The 18,755-nt window shown below is 44.2% G+C and overlaps 1 protein-coding gene and 1 non-coding gene across 2 annotated transcripts in view; both read right to left on the bottom strand.

The window, feature by feature from the left end:
- LOC123505070 (protein O-mannosyl-transferase Tmtc3-like) overlaps window positions 1–18,755 on the bottom strand; it is a 1,048,098-nt gene that overhangs the window by 700,152 nt on the left and 329,191 nt on the right. The gene's annotated exons all lie outside the window — the stretch shown is intronic.
- Window positions 17,807–17,880, bottom strand: Trnai-uau. Its single transcript has one exon. It is a non-coding gene; the product is annotated as a tRNA-Ile (tRNA).

Below are 18,755 nucleotides of genomic sequence, written 5' to 3'. Positions count from 1 at the left end.
AGAGAGAGAGAGAGAGAGAGAGAGAGAGAGAAGACAGATATTTGGTACAACTAATAACGGTAATGGCTCTTCACACGTACGAAAACCAACCAGGTAACTTATAGAAGGACTCCATACAGGCAGGTGTTTCCAGGTGGTGGTGGTGGTGGTGGTGGTGGTGGTGAGAGTTAAGTCGAGGAAGACAGCAGAACAAAGAATATTGGTGCCTCGCCTGCCGCGCCGTCTATCTTGCTCACTATCTGGACGGAGGTGAAGTCTCTCAATGAAGGAAGAGCAGGGAGGAACGTACAAGACGCCAGGTGGAGGAAAAATCACGTGAGGAAGGAACAAGGGGAGGAATACGAATTAACCAGTTGAGTCTAGACTGAGGCTCCTTAATGAGTGAACCTCTCAATAGCAACAACGACCACAAACAATAGAAGAACCTCGCAAATTAGGTATTAAAATCTTAGTAAGTGATGCAAATATATGCCTGTCAGTTTATCTATCCAGTATATACCAAACTTGCATCTCCTCAAATAAATAAGACCAAAATATCAATGAAGGAAAAAAAACAGAGATCTCCAAAAGTACAAGTTTAATTTAGCTTCTCGGGGCATGTTAGTGCTGCTTCTCCTGACTTAGATGGAGTCGTAGCGAGGCGGAAAACAGAGCGAGGCAGACGGTTCCTGAGCTTACTAATGAAGGTGTGTGTGTGTGTGTGTGTGTGTGTGTGTGTGTGTGTGTGTGTGTGTGTGTGTGTGTGTGTGTGTGTGTGTGTGTGTGTGTGTGTGTGTGTGTGTGTGTGTGTGTGTGTGTGTGTGTGTGTGTGTGTGTGTGTGTGTGTGTAGCTATGTCAATATCTCAATCTTAATTCAAGCTGCATCATCGCGACATTAACTTCTTTTTTCTTTTCTTTTTTTTTTAATCAGTAATACAAATACACATCACCTCCCTCCGCTGACTCAAGTCCCGTAACTCACATGCATACACATACATGCACACTCGCACACAAAATAAGACTCATATTCATTAACTTTTTGATCAGAACATACGAGGTACTAAAGAAGAAAAAAAGGGTGTCACTGCCCTCCCTATGTACTGTGTCCCTCTTCTTCATGTGCGTTTAGAGGCGGCCACATTAGCTACGATGATTTACTGGTCTGGTCTGAGAGGTCTGGTTCAGGTTACAGGTGGGTCGGATAGCAGACATCCCTCCCCCTACTGGTCACCCTGCAAAAAGAACCATCGGCTTTGTCCAGGATTATCGATAAATCAAAACAAATCTAGTAGTGACGGAGGCTGCTGTGCTGGGACGCTAAGGGATGTGCTTCCTACGCCACATCACTTCATCTTCTCCCATTTAACCGAGAAGAACAAATATAACGTCCATGTACCAGGAAACTTGCTACTAAGAGGTGGTTTGAGAACTTGCTTGACGCAGGATGTTACTTTGATCTGCTTATTTGGGTGGTTTAAGTAGGTGTTCTCTCTTCCTCACAAAACGAGCACAATGCCTCTACTAATACTGATAGTAATCTCTATGTCATCTCTCCATCAGGCGTCCCAATCACAAACATGAGGAAGATTCATTCGGCGGTGCTTTGTTTTATCTCCACTCTTCGAACCAACTTGCATTTTTAAAGACTTGCCGCCAAAATCAGATTTATCAATAGTCTCACTTCCACAACAAGCGAGATTGAACTCAACAGCCTCTTGATATTCTAAAGAGGATACCGCTGACCATTATGAGGCCGACCACAGCTGATATACATTGATTGTCTTGGGGTCAGATGAGTCAGCGAGCATCCATGGCTGGGACGAGACAGATGGATGAAAAATTCTCGTTATTGATGGACGCAGTGGTGTTAATAATCAGTGTGACTTTCGCTTCCACCCGACACAGGATAAGTACTAAGAATTCTCTCTCTCTCTCTCTCTCTCTCTCTCTCTCTCTCTCTCTCTCTCTCTCTCTCTCTCTCTCTCTCTCTCTCTCTCTCTTTCAACGAATTGGATGCAGCAACAGTGCCCAAATCAGGCCACTAATTACCAATTCTTGTGGCCACTCAAAAGAGCGTGAAGTCCTATTTCTGGATTATCCAATAACTCAGACTGGTTCCCCGTACACGTGTCTCTTTTTTTTTTTTTTTTTTTAGCTCGGAATATTAAGAGAGGAAGTGAAGCAGAGTATTAGGAAGAGGAGAGAGACAATTAAAACTAGGAAAACTTTCGAGTATGGAGGAAGAGAAGGAAGATGAGAAGAGGTGTGCAAAAACAAAAAAAAGTAGGAAGCACAGGATAACGAGTTTATGTGAGTTATAAGAAGCAAACAAAATTAGAACTCATGAAATAAAGAGAAAAGCAAGATGAGACAAACTGTAGGAAGAAGGAAGACACAGATAACGAAAATCATTTAGGTCAGAGAGAGAGAGAGAGAGAGAGAGAGAGAGAGAGAGAGAGAGAGAGAGAGAGAGAGAGAGAGAGAGAGAGAGAGAGAGAGAGAGAGAGAGAGAGAGAGAAAGGACCAGTCAAACTCCGTCACCTGATATGTCTTGTCTGGATAATGTTCCGGCCTCCCGCACCGCTGTTCATCCTCCGTGTCTGATTACCTGCCCTTAAGCTTTCCGGCGTTACCTGTGTATTCCATCGTACCCTTTCCAACCTTCCTCTCCGCCCACTCTTCTCTTCCCTCCCTCCCTCTCTCCCTCTCTCTCTCTCTCTCTCTCTCCGCCCTAAGACCGCCAAACTACAAGCTCTCAAATCGTACAGAAGGTCACGTGTGTCTTGTACTAAATAGAATATCTGTTTGGAAAGAAAATGTATGTCTAAAATTAAACTTTTCAAATTAGTTAACCTGGTGTATCCGTGAGTGAGTGAGTGAGTGAGTGAGTGAGTGAGTGAGTGAGTGAGTGAGTGAGTGAGTGAGTGAGTGAATGAGTGAATGAGTGAGTTAAGTATAAGGCAAGGTAATGTGTTCTGTAAGGAGTTTGTATGTAAAAAGTACAAATATGACCTTTTTTTTTCTTTTAGCGAAAACAAAGAGACGTAACTATATGAAGAATATCTAGGGAAAGGAATGTGTTCTTTTCTTTTCTTTCTTTCTTCCTTTCTTTCTATATTCAATTATTTATTCATATTATATTTTGTTTTGTTTATATATCATCTATTTACACTTTTATTTATCTCTCTCTCTCTCTCTCTCTCTCTCTCTCTCTCTCTCTCTCTCTCTCTCTCTCTCTCTCTCTCTCTCTCTGTGTGTGTGTGTGTGTGTGTGTGTGTGTGTGTGTGTGTGTGTGTGTGTGTGTGTGTGTGTGTGTGTGTGTGTATGGGAGCCTTGCGTTAGAACACTAGAAATTGTCCTTATCCAGAACCTTTCTACCATAAGAGAGTCTAAGTTTGGCTGGATGTAGTAGTAAGAAACACAAGTTCATTAACAATAACTTTATCCTCAATGATAGAAAATCTCACGAATTTGCCCTCGTTTACAGAAGATTGGTTAAGTATGTGGCTCTATCGATGACAGCTTTCTTGTGAAACTGTCAATTTTATGTGGCTAGGTCTTACACACACACACACACACACACACACACACACACACACACACACACACACACACACACACACATACACACAGACACACACACACACACTTTCTGATTGCCTCAGACTGACAGGACGATCAGATCAACAAGAAATGTGGCGAAGAGAGCAAGGAAAAAAGAAAAAAAAAATCCTGAATGTGACTTTCCAGATAAAGCCTGACCCAGCGGAAGAGAGGGAGAGAAACGAAAACGTCGAACAGAAAAATTATGAGACCAGAGATGCCGTGATAGACAAGGTGCAATAATCAGGTGGAGGCATCAACCACCTCTCGGTCCCCGGTTAATACTGCATCCTCCTATCTATCTCCTGGCCTCTCTGACTCTGATTGTATCGACTGACAAATTACACGCTGCGCCGCTGAAAGAAGCAACTCAACCGTGGTATTTTTAGCACCTGTGGAAGGGGGGGAAAAGAGAGAGAGAGAGAGAGAGAGAGAGAGAGAGAGAGAGAGAGAGAGAGAGAGAGAGAGAGAGAGAGAGAGAGAGAGAGAGAGTATACTAACTTATCTTCAAAACATCTATTACTATTATTATTATTATTATTATTATTATTATTAATGTCATACTGCTCACTTGTTGATAAAAAGTAGTAGTAGTAGTAGTAGTAGTAGTAGTAGTAGTAGTAGTAGTAGTAGTAGTAGTAGTAGTAGTAGTAGTAGTAGTTATAGTCGCAGTTGTCGTTGTCACATCTCGTTAATTTTTCGAGATTCCACCTCCTCCTTTTCTTATTTTCCCTCCACCATTCCTATATTTTCCTCATCCTCTCTCATATCCCCCTCATGTCTCCCCGCACACTCCTCCATCACCCTGACTTACCAGCGCCACACAGCCTGACGCCGCCTGCTCCTGACTGCCTCACAACCTGTATATTTGACCAACACGACCACGACCACCACCATCACCACCACCACTACCATTATAGGACCATAGGAAACCACATAATAATAATAATAATAATAATAATAATAATAATAATAATAATAATAAATAAGTATGATATTTTATTTTCTACATGGAATTAAAAACTGTAGATATATTTTTCCTCGTGGTCATTTCCTTCTTTCCTTCCATCCACTATCAACTATTCTTCGTTCTCTCTCTCTCTCTCTCTCTCTCTCTCTCTCTCTCTCTCTCTCTCTCTCTCTCTCTCTCTCTCTCTCTCAGGTTGAGACGGAAATCTTTAACCATTTCCAGAGAGAGAGAGAGAGAGAGAGAGAGAGAGAGAGAGAGAGAGAGAGAGAGAGAGAGAGAGAGAGAGAGAGAGAGAGAGAGAGAGAGAGAGAGAGAATGCAGGAATAGGATTAATTAACAGTAATTGATGAGTGAAACTACTGAGAAATTATAATGCTCTTCAGAGAATATTATACACTTCTTGAAAAGGAGGACGAGAGAAAGGACGAAATTAAAAAGATAAAAGAAAATGTGAAAGTTGACAACCTATGAAAAAAAATATCAAGGAAGGAAGAAAGGAAGGAAGTGAGGGAGGGAGGGAGGGAGGGAGGGAGGAGAAGAAGGAGAGAAGAAGGAAGGAAGAAAGGAAAAAAAGAAAAAAGAAAGAAAGAAAGAAAGAAAGAAAGAAAGAAGGAAGGAAAGGAGGAAGGAAGGAATAAAAGGAAGGAAGGAAGGAAGGAAGGAAGGAAGGAAGAAATGAAGGAAGGAAGGAAGGAAGGAGAGGAAACTTACTTCTTATAATTTAGTAAAAGGAACTGGAAAAGAGAAAGTAAGAAATGAAGAAGGAAGCAAAAGAAAATAAGCATATAAGCAAAGGAAACAAAAGTAAAAGACAAGCGAAGTAGGAAAAAGAATGAAATGAAAAGGAAAAAAGAAAAGAAAAAAAAGAAGAAAGAAAAGAAAAGAAAAGAAGAGGAGAGAGAAAAAACCGAAAAAAATGAGGGAAGGATAAAAAAAAACACTGAGTGAAAGAAATACATAGGAAACACTGCACGGGACAGGCAAAGATATGAAAGACAACAAATGACAAACGGTGCATGAAATCACGCTACGAAAAAGAAAATGAATAAAAAAAAACAAAAAAGGGGAAACAAGCAAACAAGGAAGAGCGATGTGAGGGGAAAGGCAAACATAAAAATGAAAAACATGAAAGAAACCAAAAAAAAAAAAAAAAAAAGTTTGAAGAATAAGAATGAGAGGAGAGAAAGAAAAGAAGGGATGAAACGAAAAGAACAATTATAATGAAGAAAAACAAAATTATATTAGTCAGCATAAAGAACATTGGAGTGGAGACTAATTAAGGACCCACTAACACTATTAAGAGCAACAAAAATAAGACAAGACAAGAAGAGAGAGAGGGAGAGAAAGGAAGGAGAAGGGAAAAAGGATAAAAAGAATGGAAAGTAATGAAAAAACACGAGAAAGAATAAACAAAAAAAAACGGGAAGGGGAGGGAGAGAAGGAGATAAACATGGAGGAAGAGAAAAGGACGATATAGGATAAAAACATACACATGAAGAACACAAAAGTGGAAGAAGAGACGAGAAAGAGAAAACACAAATGAAAACCAATGAAAAAGAAAGATAAGAGAAACAAAATTAGATAAAATTAAGAGAAACAAAAATAAAGAGATAAGGAAGCACGAAAGAAAAGGAAAATAGGCAGAAAAAGCAAGCTACAAGAAAAACTGCAGAATAGAAGAGGCGAGGGAACAAGTACAGTAAAAATGGGAGGTATAGGATGGAGACGGCTGCTTGCAATCACCGCCCCTGCCAGCCAGCCCACTTCCCGTCACTCCGTCAGCCCATCAATAAAGGTGTAGTAGTGTCCCTCCTGGTTATGTTTTTGCCTCGATAACTTGGTCAACTTAATCTGGCTCTAAATTAGCTCGTAGACTCATTAGACGCGTCGACAAGAGAGAGAGAGAGAGAGAGAGAGAGAGAGAGAGAGAGAGAGAGAGAGAGAGAGAGAGAGAGAGAGAGAGAGAGAGAGAGAGAGAGAGAGAGAGAGAGAGAGAGAGAGAGAGAGAGAGAGAGAGAGAGAGAGAGAGAGAGAGAGAGAGAGAGAGAGAGAGAGAGAGAGAGAGAGAGAGAGAGAGAGAGAGATTAAAGTTGGAAAAGCAGCCTCATTCCGGTCGTCGGCCAGGAATCAGATGAAAAGAGAAGTCGAAAAAAAAATTGTGATGAATAATCGTGTTCGGAGGAGCGAATGTGAGTGGCCGGACGTGGATCAGCGAGAGTCAAGCTAATTATCTGCAATTAGTGGCCGGCTGGGAAAAATGCAGATGAGAGGAAAAGCGTGTGAAACAGTGGCGGGTGGCGTGGAGCTCCGCCCGCTGGTGCTGACAACTGATGCTTGCTTGTCTTTCCCTACTGACGTCTGCATGATATTTGCTGCCTGATATCCCTTGACCTCTGCTGCTGCTGCTAATGTCGGAAGTTTCTCCTAAAAACATTCTACCTTCAAGATTTACCTGAAATATTTTACCGTCTTTGAAATTAAGTTGGGTTAAATGTGGGAAGTTTTCACGGGAAGAATTATTACTTTGGTTAATGTTTTCATGAAGGGATTATTGTGGGTAGAATATGCTTTAGTGAAACGTGACTAAAAGGTTATTCTTCTCTTGATACCTGTCTGTGATATCATGCGATCCTTGGGTCATTCCGGCATCTGTTTCAAGTTGTCACCTGTACTTTCCTCCCGCTGGATTGTTCGGTGAAACACACCACTCAACCACTACTCGATTCGTAGCACACAGATCGAGATTTAGAATTTTCTTTTATTTCTTTCAGTGGTAGAGGAAGTCCACCGTCAAAAATCCTATAAATTTATCATTGTAATTCCACAATTGAATAAACTTACAAAGCATTTAACTAAAGCTTACCCTCAATGCTTATTTTAACAGGAGTCTGCTAGAGTGATTATCTCTGCCAGATCTACGTCCAGCAAATACCTGATTCTGATCTGAACCTCACCCCATCTGAGACACTGCCTCCAGAGTGACAGCTGCGCCTCCTCACTCTTTGCCTCCTCGTCCCCTCGAAGCTCGCCTCCTCCTCCTCCTCTTCCTTCTCCTCCTCCTGCTCCTCCTCTTGCTGCTTCTTGGATCCACTCTCCACCTCTTGGTCCTGACACCTGATACCCACATGTCTCGGAAGCCACAAGAGCATCGCCGCAAAAAGCTGTAGAATGCCACCTGAGTACATTTTCAAGAGGTGAACCTTTAGTATTTACTTGACTGACTTCAAAATGGAAATTCAACTTACTTCCTATCTTGTTTTTGAAAAGATATAAAAGAAAAAAAACATGGAACGTAACCTTCATCTTATGAGAATTTTTCTGCTTCTGAGTAAATACCGTGCGATGGTGCAGTCTGATTTACCTGTACTCCATCCTGACGTCAACTGCGTTCCCTGCACACCTGCGCGAGGGCCTGTCACCGCGGGAGGAGCGAAAGTGATTAGTGCTGACGGATGAGACTTGTGATTCACATTTGGCGGATTTTGATGCATCAAGATACAGACCTGCCTTCTTGGAAATGGATATTACACTTGTACCCAGATCTTCAAGGCTACACTGTATATGTGGCACCTAACAAGACGGGGACTTGGTTAAAGATGGGACAGAGCGTATGGGGACACGTCTCCATGCATTAACTCCTTGAAATATGTATCATGAATGACAACGTAAGATTTGCCACGCGCTGCCGCCACGACTTTAACCACAAGAACAAACGAAGTGACTTTAAGGGCCATCTGCAGCCATCCAGTCATTCACACGACCTGCACGGAGGAGGGCGAGGAGGACGAGGCGTGGGAGCTGCAGGGTTACAATGTACACAGCCTCCCCAATGTAGTCCTGCCCCTCCCACCACTGCCCAGCCCTCCACGGATACCCCTCCACGGACAACCAAGTACCTGGGGCGCGCTAAGGACCTGACGGATAGCTCACGCGCAGCCCTCACGCCACTCCTCCCTCCTGCCTCAGCCGACGCCCCGCTCCATGCCGCCCCAAGCACCTTCACCTTCCCTGCCACACGCCCACCTTTATCTCCTCCACCAACACTTCTTCCACACATCCACCTTGTATTTATTCAGTCCAAATAATTCCACTGCCACCTCCTTCTCCAGCCAAGCACCTCCACTAACACTTCTCTCATGCATTCACATTATATCTCCTCAGCACAAATATCTCTTCCTCCTCCTCCTTCTCCTCCTCCTCCTCCACACGCTCATATCTGTCTCCTCACCTCAAACTCCACCTACACACCCACACCTCTATTTCCACGCTTCCTGCACTTTCACCTCCACCTTTTCCACGCCCCAAAACGCCTTCTTCCCCATCCTTCTCTTCTTCTTCTTCTTCTTCTTCATACAGCTATACTTTTCTGATCATTTTCATCCTACTACTATTACTACTACTACTACTACTACTACTACTACTACTACACACACACACACACACACACACACACACACACACACACACACACACACACACACACACATTTAAGTTCTCCTGACATACATATGTTTAAATGATGCTTCTAATATTTCTTGCATTTCTCATTTCAAATATTTTGCAAAACGTACTTTTCTTTGGTATTTTTTTCTTTTTTGCTATAAATCATGAAAGAAACAGGCAGCAGAGTAACTTGTGGTAAGCAATTTAACACGAACCTTCCTCAGTTGACGCCACGCAGCGGTTTCTCTCCTCCCCCATAACGGACTGTCCACTAGAAGGAAAAACTGATATTGCAAAGTTTCCAATACCTCGCGACCTCGTTGTTTCCAGCCACCACCACCACCACCACCACTACCACCACCACTACTGCCTTCCCAACCTCCCCCTCCCCATCCTCTCTCGGATCCGAATACAGGGTCCCGAGGATGGTGCGTAAGTAAGTGTTCCGAGGGAGGGAGAGAGGGAGGGAGGGAGGGAGGGAGGGAGGGAGGTAGGAGAGAAGGGCGTGGCCGATTTAAGGGAAGACTTGGAGTGGTTATAGAAGTGACACGGAAAATAGGTACACACACACATAGGTACGCACGCACGCCGCGCTTCATCCCCTTCCCCCCTTTTCCTCTCCCAAATAAACACACACACACACACACACACACACACACACACACACACACACACACACACACACAATCATTAGGTATAGTCCATCACAATGGAATGCTGGAACACGGCATGAACCCAACAATTTTCTCTATCTTTGCTTGTTTACAACTATGCATTTTTATTATTATTTTCCGTATGATTATGCCCTCGTATCTGTCACACGTGGAGGCAAACGAAAACTCGGCGCCACCTCGCTAACTCCTCGCATGCCCTGTGGACTTCGTTCCGACCCGAGGGGGAAGGCACGGAAAGCATTACGCCAAGGGAGCTTAAGATACAGCGAAAAAGAGTGAAAATTGTGTGGGCGGGTATTCACAACGGCCCCAGCATCCCGCGTGCCCGGGCCAGACCGCGTCCCTACCCGTGCACGCACCCGCCGCTCCTCCTCCTTCGCCGCATTGCCTAAGTGGACAACACCACGATCAGCGCCGAGTGTAGCCCCAGGCAGACACCTGTGAACGATACACAGACGTCTCACTGTTTTAAGGACAACAGGCGAGGAACTACATTAATTTGGTGAAAATATGGAGCGTCACCAGGTAAGGTGAAGCCTTGGAAAGGGACTCGGACGCGAGTCTCAGCTGCCCTTACCTGTAGCTCAGGATGAATGATTGGACGTTTGACTCAGCGGCCGCCACACGCCACTCCCACCTGTACCGCCGCCCACAGAGAGGCGACTCTTGCCCGAGCGCAGAGTTCATTAAGCGAGAGCCCGAAGGGGATGCGCTGAACCCTCCTTAACTTGGGCCGGGTTGGTCTGCTCTCTTCAGCTCTATATACCAAACACACCTCTGCTGGGATCCCGCCAGTGACACAGTGGCTCTCCGTCTCTGCCGCCCTCACTCCCTTCCTTCCTTATTCTTTCGCATTCTCTTTCCATCCTTCTTACTTCCCCATCGACATTCTTTCCCTCTCTCACTCACTTTCACCTTCCCAGGCCTCCCTTCCTTCACCAACGCCCACCCCCCAACACCTATCCACAACTAATGCCACGCCACCATCACTGCGGAAACACTATTTGTCACATTTCCTAAAAAAATAGTGAAATTTTTTTTTTTAGAGATGCTCACATTTTTGCTCTGATGGCACAGCATTGCACGCGCGCGATCACACACACACACACACACACACACACACACACACACACACACACACACACACACACACACGCACAGATAAAGATTATGAAGGAAATCCGGCAGCCCTGAGTATCGTGATTCCTGTTACTGTTTCCATGGAGGCCGAATAACTTTCCCTTCTGCGCGGAACACCAGACTTCTTTTTCCAAACAAGAGTCATGGACAAAGGCAGACGAAGGGAGCACATCCGGGGAGGAGGAAGAGGAGGAGCAGGCAGGAATAAAGAGTGACGTTAGAAGAGAAGAAGTAGCAGGAGGAGGAGGAGAAGGAGGAGAAGAAGAAAGAGAAGGAGGAGGAGAAGGAAAGAAAAAATAACGAGAAAGAAAGAAAAGAAAGAGGAGTCTGAGGACACCCGTAACCTTGGGAGAAGAACCTTGTTGTGTATTCCGATCACAAGAAACGGCATACTTGCATACTGATTTTGATTGATCAAGAAGCAAAATTCCTGGGCAAATATGCTTGGGCGGGCGGTGAGGGGCCACTGCGTCAACACTAAGCGAGGGCCCAGTCATTGCCTCGGCGCTGCCTGAACCGTCACTGATGAACGAAGTGAACGCAGTGATCGCGCAAATCGGAGACCAGTCGGCAGCTAGAGACGGTACCGCATACTTGGACGGACAAGGGTAAGGGTAAGGAGAGGAGAGGAGAGGAGAGGAGAGGAGAGGAGAGGGGAGGATAAGAGAGAGAAGTGGGTAAGGACGGGATAAGCGAGAAAAAGAAAAAAGAACGTTTAAAGAGGAAAGAAGAGGAAAGCTAGGGAAGGATATGAGAGGAAAAGAGAAAAAGAAAGAGAGGACGTGGTTATGAAAGAGGATTGCAATATACGACAAAAAGAAATTAACAAGACGAAATGAATAGTGGAAAAATGAGAGAGAGAGAGAGAGAGAGAGAGAGAGAGAGAGAGAGAGAGAGAGAGAGAGAGAGAGAGAGAGAGAGAGAGAGAGAGAGAGAGAGAGAGAGAGAGACGGAACTATCTATGAGGAAGAAGAGGAGTGCAGCTTAAGAGGCTCACCTGATCACCTCCAGCATGAAATGAAAACAAATAGATAAAAAGAACGCGAGAGGGAGAGAAAGAGACGGAGCGAGCGAGCGAGAGAGAGAGAGAGAGAGAGAGAGAGAGAGAGAGAGAGAGAGAGAGAGAGAGAGAGAGAGAGAAGGAAGGCAAGATACGCCGGTGTATGATGAGTCGAGGCAAGGGGAAGAGAGGCAGAGAGCGCCGGGCGGGGTAAACAAGGATGAAGAGATAACACAAGAGATAGCTTTCAAAGGAAGTAAAGTCAACCCAGGGAAAAATTATACACCTCCACCACACAAACAACCTCAACTTCCACTCCACCCGCACTCCACCCACCCACCCACCCCAAGGTAAGAAGAAAAAGGAGATGGAGAGAGGTGGAAAGTGAAGAGAGAGACTGTAAAGAGGAGGAGAAGAAGGAGGAATGAGAAGAGATGTGAGGAGAGGAAAGGAATAAGTGGAATTGAAGAGAAGGCTAGTTCGAAAGAGAGAGAGAGAGAGAGAGAGAGAGAGAGAGAGAGAGAGAGAGAGAGAGAGAGAGAGAGAGAGAGAGAGAGAGAGAGAGAGAGAGAGAGAGAGAGAGAGAGAGAGAGAGAGAGAAGGCGGGCCGTAGTACATACTGACCGCCATCATAATCGTAGGTCCAGAACGAGGTGATTAAAGCAGTGACTCAATCCGGCAGCCGCTCATTACCTCACCTTCATTACTTACCTGTTAATGATGGCGGCTTGACGGGGGAACTTTCTATTACGGCCGGTTTTCTCCCTCTCCCTCTCCCTCTCCCTCACCCTCTCTCTCTCTCTCTCTCTCTCAGCCAGGTAGAGTAGCGGCGGCGTATCTACCTGGTGGACGCAACTCAGACTGATTGACTGATTGAATAACTAATTCCCGGCACAACATCGGCAACAGCATCGTGATGGAATGGCGCAGCACATCACATTGCCGACGCTAATTATATACGTAACAAATTTAGGTTTAATGAAACGATATTCACATGTTACAAATGACGCACATGGTGGTGTGTAAATCTGAACAAACCTGCGGGATGAGACTTGGAGTTGCTATGGAAGAGAGAGAGAGAGAGAGAGAGAGAGAGAGAGAGAGAGAGAGAGAGAGAGAGAGAGAGAGAGAGAGAGAGAGAGAGAGAGAGAGAGAGAGAGAGAGAGAGAGAGAGAGAGAGAGAGAGAGAGAGAGAGAGAGAGAGAGAGAGAGAGAGAGAGAGAGAGAGAGAGAGAGAGAAATCATACTGTACATCCAACTTCACGAATCTTTCAAAATACACTCGAAAAAAAAAAAAAAAAAAAAAAGAAGAAAAAAATACATTGATACCTCCCGGAACCGTAAGACAAAGCGACTCCAATCATCGTCTTTATCCACTCTTGATTTATTTACCTCCGCTGATGGATGGCGGGCCCGAAAAATAGAAAATGGGAAAGTAAAAGCACCACAAGCACAAATCATCACTGGCTCCCACACGTGTCCGTCTTGCTTGCTGCGTCCAAATTCCTTTTACCGACTTAGTGGGAAAAAATGTAAAAGTAGTGGTGGGCAGCATCTCGAGGCATCAGGTGTCGAGCGGCGGAGTGGAAGGGCTTTATCTGCATGCCAAGCTTTTCGCGACAGATATATTCCTGGAAATCATAAACCTCTTAGCCAGGCATCAGTCCCAGAAAGGCTCTTAGGGGACGAGAAGTAAATTGAAGATAATCTCGTCGGTTATTACATATATTAGCACAGAATACTAAGCGTGCAAATATACAACAAAATATTCTCTCCGGCTAAAACTGTTTACACTTTGCAGTAAAATGCTTCATTAATGCATGGCAGCACCCACTCCTCGCATCCGGCAGCTTTGCGCTCGACGGAAAAGGTGTTTAATATGAGCTGTCGTGAAATTTTCAAGCTCAGAAGAATGGTTCTCGAAATAGTGGTGTGTGTGTGTGTGTGTGTGTGTGTGTGTGTGTGTGTGTGTGTGTGTGTGTGTGTGTGTGTGTGTGTGTGTGTGTGTGTGTGTGTGTGTGTGTGTGTTTTTTGAATACTGGGATTTGTTATGTAAAGGAAAAAATAGATAACAGAATATAAGGAAAAAATATATATATCTAACAACTGAAGAGCCTTCACTATACTGTTTATAGTCATGGACTGTACTTTAATGACGCAATGTTTATATATATATATATATATATATATATATATATATATATATATATATATATATATATATATATATATAATAAACATTGCGTCATTAAAGTACAGTCCATGACTATAAACAGTATAGTGAAGGCACAGGTACAAAGGAGGTGACGACCACTGCAGTGACGACTACCAGGAAAAGCACCGAGAGGCAATCTGACATGAGTGAGCCTACACGGTAATCAAACTTTACACCGAAAGCTTATCAACAGCGCCCGATGTTTAATGGCTTGTTAGAGCGCAATAATCCGGTGCCATTAGTCCACCGCCAACGCTTCTTAAAAACCAGCGTTACCTGCCTCTCAAACCGCAACGAGCACCAACCGAATGGGTTCTATTTTATCCGAAGCATGTCATCGTTCACAACAAGGTCTTCAGGCGGCCGGACAGGTAGTCAAGATAAAAGAATCAAGAGAAAACATAAAAATCCTATAAAAAAAACTTCAAGCAATCCTATCCTGAGCTCAGAGTGAACCTTATAAATGGACTTACGTAATCGAGTGAGTCTCAAGGTTCTGCTTGGCGCCAGTCGCTCTGTGCCACATCCCCGCGGACTCCATGTACCGAGACTAGTATCATCCCGGCGCATCCCTATTACTGGCAGGAAGAGGTGAAGTGCAAAATAAATTTCTCTGATCTGGTATAATCTCAACATGGAAAAAACACACTGGGGATCGCAAAACATGGAAAGGTGCTGGGCGTACAGAATAGAAGCATATACAGGAGAGTCATATATTTTTATTGCTCTTTGTGTCTAGTTTATCCAATGGTAACATCTGGCGTGTAGGTGGTCTTGCTCTCTGTTCGCAGCAATCTCATTCATGTTACGTCTGTCGCTGTGTCCTGGTAACGTTAGAGGAGAGAGACAATGCTCATTCCAAGAATAAAGATTTAATTTTATTCACATATTTCTTTTTTTATAAAAGAAAACACGATAAAGGTTATGAAAGGATATAACGAAGAGCGAGGGAGCACGGTCAGCTATATGGCGCTGTCAAAAGTAAAAAGCTACAAATAAATTAATGAATAGTACTCAAATAAATATAGGAGTTAATAAAACAGGCGAATTTTGGTAAGGTATTCTACAGTGTACCTATTCCCTGGGCGATGCAGTGCGGTCATCAGTTACCCACCAAATACTTGTTTACTCTTTCTTTCTAGTCAATATGAAACGTTCGACATTATTTCTAATCACGCTTTGTTCACGTCACATTATACCAGTCGGTGGGCGGCGCACCGCCACAAAAGGCTGGCGGGACTTGGCGGACGCGGCTGGCGGGAACAATGCTTGGCCATCACCTGCTATTTGAAGTAAAGTTTTGTTCACTCATTTTCTAAATTGCGCGCACAATTGTCTCCTCTTTGTAAAAACTGAAAACAGAAGCCGCTGCAAAGGGGAAAGAGATTAGCTGTTTCCATCCAGCAATAAATATTTCACATCTCGGCTCCGGGCAAAGCATTTTTCTTTGAAAATAATTGAATCTCTTAACACATTAATTGAATAATATAAATTATCTTGAGAGGTCAACACGGATGACACCAGCAACTAGTTACACGGGAGACGGACATAAAATTCTTTAAGTTCAATTTAATCCAATTAAGGGTCCATTAAAAAGTTGCGTTGAGGAAGAAAGCAGTTTTCCAGCGGTCCACGAAAGCACCAACAACTGTGATAAGTGCGTCTTCTATAATTAACTAAATAAATAAAACAATATAAGATTCAATTAAACTCTATAAAAGCCAAATGTAATTCAGGTTACCCACTTAGACACGCCCTGAAGGGCCTTTCCGCCGGGGAGGAATTCTCTCCAAGACCGCACCAGGCGGGCCGGCCCGCTACGCCGTCCCGCCGCGTCGATGGTGGGCTGAATCTTGCCAGCCTTGCTTTTATGTAGCCGTGGGCTCTCACACCGCTGTTCACAGGATTTTTTTCTTTTATCTCTTACAATATATGTATATATGTATTGCTAGGCCCATGAAGGCACAAGATTGACTTCCATCCCAATATGTGATACTCTTGGCCGCGCGCCGCCTAGGCCTAGAGGACAGGCTGGCCGGCCAGGGCGCCGCAATTCCTGGCCCTGACACAGCCACTTGCACCAACCAGGATACAATCTGCGTTAAAATTCATCCACCTTTTTCTTCTTGTTTATTCGCGATATAAGAAAATGTTGAATTTGTTCTAGGTGAATATTTTTGAGATATCATATTGATTTGTTTGACACATGCACGCACCGGTTGCGTGCGTGTGTGTGTGTGTGTGTGTGTGTGTGTGTGTGTGTGTGTGTGTGTGTGTGTGTGTGTGTGTGTGTGTGTGTGTGTGTGTGTGTGTGTGTGTGTGTGTGTGTGTGTGTGTGTGTGTTCTCTCTCTCTCTCTCTCTCTCTCTCTCTCTCTCTCTCTCTCTCTCACTGTCGAGCAAGACTGACCGAGGACCAGATTTCCCACTGAGCTCGCGACAAGGCTAGTTATTGAGTGATCTTGTTTGCTGTGCAGGACACGGCGGCTGGGAGTGGGAAGGAGGAAGACGCCTGTTGCACAGCCTCTGTCTGGCCACGGTGCAGGCGGCGTGACGACCAAGACAATCTTCCCTTTACCCACCATCCCATTCGCCGATCTTCCTCCTACCCCTATGCTTTGTGACTCCAACTTATACCTCATTAATGCCAAATATAACTACGATTTATTCTTTACACATGAAATACATTAACAAAACAATATCCATCATCGTATTTCCTTCATAACCTTCATTCTAAAAGCATATCACCTCACTCAAATTTCATATCGCATACGTTATATTAAAATCACGCATTATTTTTCACATATAAAATATACAAATAAACCAGGAATATATATCGTATTTCTGTCCATACACTGAACTAATACAATCCTAACTATAACAGTGACATATAAGCCTTTGATGACACAGGAGAAACAAGATCCCCACCAGCATTAAGTGCACTGCATTGGAAAACATGAAAACGACAAACAAATCTTTCAATTTGATTACGCATTCGGCCACAAGCTAAAAGAAACAACACATAAAATAAACAGTGACGATAGACGAATGTTTATCACAACACGCATATGCACACACGCAAACAGACACACACACACACACACACACACACACACACACACACACACACACACACACACACACACACACAGACTTATCCACGTCTGTAAAGGAGTCCTCGGAGTTTAATTTTACATGAATGTTCTATATAATCCTGCCACAGATAATCCTCTCCACCATCTAGCCATTATGACACTGTAAAGTAAGTACAACTGTAACTGTTTCATCTCTATTCCTCCGCCAGGCATCTTTATCAAACGACATAGCCGCAAGGACTTCTCGGTCACCTCCTTCCTCTATTTGTATTTACCTGCGTTATCCACCTGTCTCTACCTGCTTTACCTGACCGCCCCTGCGTCTGTCCCTTTTTCTACCTGACTACCTGTCCATCACCTACATCAGACTGTTTATTGGCCGTTTTTACCTGCCATTGTGACTGTGTGTGACTGTGTGTGTGTGTGTGTGTGTGTGTGTGTGTGTGTGTGTGTGTGTGTGTGTGTGTGTGTGTGTGTGTGTGTAATCCAATGTAATTCACCACGGTTGTCTTCTGGTTACCCAGCCAGCCTTCCCGATTAAGGAGCGAGCTCAGAGCTCATAGACCGATCTTTGAGTAGAACTGAGACCACGTCACACACCACACACCAGGAAAGCGAAGCCACAACCCCTTGAGTTACATCTGCTAGGTGAACAGAGGCTACACATTAAGAGGCTTGCCCATTTGCCTCGCCGCGCCCGGGACTCGAACCCGGGCCTTTTCGGTTATAAGCCGAGTGTGCTAACCATTACACTACGCGGTGTGTGTGTGTGTGTGTGTGTGTGTGTGTGTGTGTGTGTGTGTGTGTGTGTGTGTGTGTGTGTGTGTGTGTGTGTGTTACAATACAATCGTCACTTAAGGAACACAGATTTGATCTCATACGAGTTGCGTCCGTGAGTCAGGGAGAAAAGCGTTCACGTGAAATCATGCATGTGAATTACATGCAAGCATTTCAAGGAGATATATTGCTCTCCTTAGATTTCGTGCAGGTAAGAGTGAGTGACATGCTTGCCCCGTTTCCATCCATTAATTACCCTAAAGAGGAATAAATAATATTCGTTATGTTATGTAAAGTGAGATGACGATTAACTGAACTCTATAATTGTTATCTTTTACTAAATCTCAGCTACATAGACTCTCTCTCTCTCTCTCTCTCTCTCTCTCTCTCTCTCTCTCTCTCTCTCCAAACGTGGCATCCCCATCCCAAACGCTCGACAACATTTAGATACTTTACTGCACTCGGGATTTATGGCGGTGGGGCAGCGGGCAGGGCGGCGCACAGCTCAGGCAGCGACGATCAATGTGCATTTCTACAATAGGAAATAAACGATAGGTTGCCCAGAGACTTACTCCCACACAAAAGAGAGAGAGAGAGAGAGAGAGAGAGAGAGAGAGAGAGAGAGAGAGAGAGAGAGAGAGAGAGAGAGAGAGAGAGAGAGAGAGAGAGAGAGAGAGAAAGAAACACTACCTTTAAAATAATAGAAAGAAGCATTATTGTAGAGAAATTGAGATCATAATTGAGGTTCAGTGGAGAGAGAAAATGAAGTGGATGAAGTGTGAGGCAGTGGAGTGTGGAGTGAAGTGGATACTGTACTGAATAATGGAAGGGGTGCTATGTATGGGATGGATGTGGACGGC

Source organism: Portunus trituberculatus, chromosome 17 (genome assembly GCF_017591435.1).
Source record: "Portunus trituberculatus isolate SZX2019 chromosome 17, ASM1759143v1, whole genome shotgun sequence".
Lineage (NCBI taxonomy): Eukaryota > Metazoa > Arthropoda > Malacostraca > Decapoda > Portunidae > Portunus > Portunus trituberculatus.
The sequence above is the reverse complement of the archived record's forward strand: the minus strand, read 5'-3'. Positions and strand labels throughout refer to the sequence as shown.